The following is a 1,600-nucleotide window of genomic DNA, read 5'->3' on the forward strand; positions in this document are numbered from 1 at the left end:
GGACTTTCCATTCCTGAGCAATCACCGGCACTGTTCCACATCTCCGTGATGCAGTCTAGGACACAAAAAAAATGTGAGTCAGCACCAAGGACAGGTCTGTCCGCCTATGTGTAAATGTGAGTCAGCACCAAGGACAGGTCTGTCCGCCTATGTGTGAATATGAGTCAGCACCAAGGACAGGTCTGTCCGCCTATGTGTAAATGTGAGTCAGCACCAAGGACAGGTCTGTCTGTCTATGTGTGAATGTGAGTCAGCACCAAGGACAGGTCTGTCTGTCTGTGTGTAAATGTGAGTCAGCACCAAGGACAGGTCTGTCTGTCTGTGTGTAAATGGCAGTCAGTACCAAGGACAGGTCTGTCCGTCTATGTGTGAATGTGAGTCAGCACCAACGACAGGTCTGTCTGTCTGCGTGTAAATGTGAGTCAGCACCAACGACAGGTCTGTCTGTCTGTCTGTGTGTAAATGTGAGTCAGCACAAAGGACAGGTCTGTCTGCCTATGTGTAAATGTGAGTCAGCACCAACGACAGGTCTGTCTGTCTATGTGTAAATGTGAGTCAGCACCAAGGACAGGTCTGTCTGTCTGTGTGTGAATGTGAGTCAGCACCAAGGACAGGTCTGTCTGTCTGTGTGTAAATGTGAGTCAGCACCAAGGATAGGTCTGTCTGCCTCTGTGTGAATGTTAGTCAGCACCAAGGACAGGTCTGTCTGACTATGTGTAAATGTGAGTCAGCACCAAGGACAGGTCTGTCTGTATGTGTGTAAATGTAGGTCAGCACCAAGGACAGGTCTGTCCATCTATTAGTAAATGGCAGTCAGTACCTAGGACAGGTCTGTTTGCCGGTGTGTAAATGTGAGTCAGCACCAAGGACAGGTCTGTCTGACTATGTGTAAATGTGACTCAGCACCAAGGATAGGTCTGTCCGTCTATGTGTAAATGGCAGTCAGTACTAAGGACAGGTCTGCTTACCCATTTGTAAATGTGAGTCAGCACCAAGGACAGGTCTGTCTGCCTATGTGTGAATGTGAGTCAGCACCAAGGTCAGGTCGGTCCGCCTATGTGTGATTGTGAATCAGCACCAAGGACAGGTATGTTTGGCTATGTGTAAATGTGTGCTTACATTCTTGTTACATGTATTTTACGTATCATGTTTTTCATGTTTCATTATCATAAATATTCAAACACCTTTACAGCTCTACAAGGCACTTACCTGCATGGACATAGTTATGAATGTATACAGTCTACATGAAGGTCCAAGAAAACATCAGAAATTCCTGCACAACTCCCCTTTTGCCTAAACCTACAAACTGCAAATTAAGCAGAATATTCACCCCCCAAAAATCCTTATAAAGCAATTTATGCACAGACAAGCTTAAACATCATTATGCACTTGTTTGCAGTTGTACATACTTTTATGCAGTTTTGATATTAAGACAAAACATGTGGACATACCTTTGACTTTGGAGTGAAACCCAGGAGCCTTATTCCCTTCCTCCTCTCCATTGGTATCCTTTGATGTGTAGTACTCATCGGAGTATGGGTTGTCATCCAAAGGCCATTCCACAGTGTGGTCTCCCATGTCCACCTTGGGAGAAAGCGTG

This window comes from Branchiostoma floridae, chromosome 14, assembly GCF_000003815.2.
Source record: "Branchiostoma floridae strain S238N-H82 chromosome 14, Bfl_VNyyK, whole genome shotgun sequence".
NCBI classification, from domain to species: Eukaryota; Metazoa; Chordata; class Leptocardii; order Amphioxiformes; family Branchiostomatidae; genus Branchiostoma; species Branchiostoma floridae.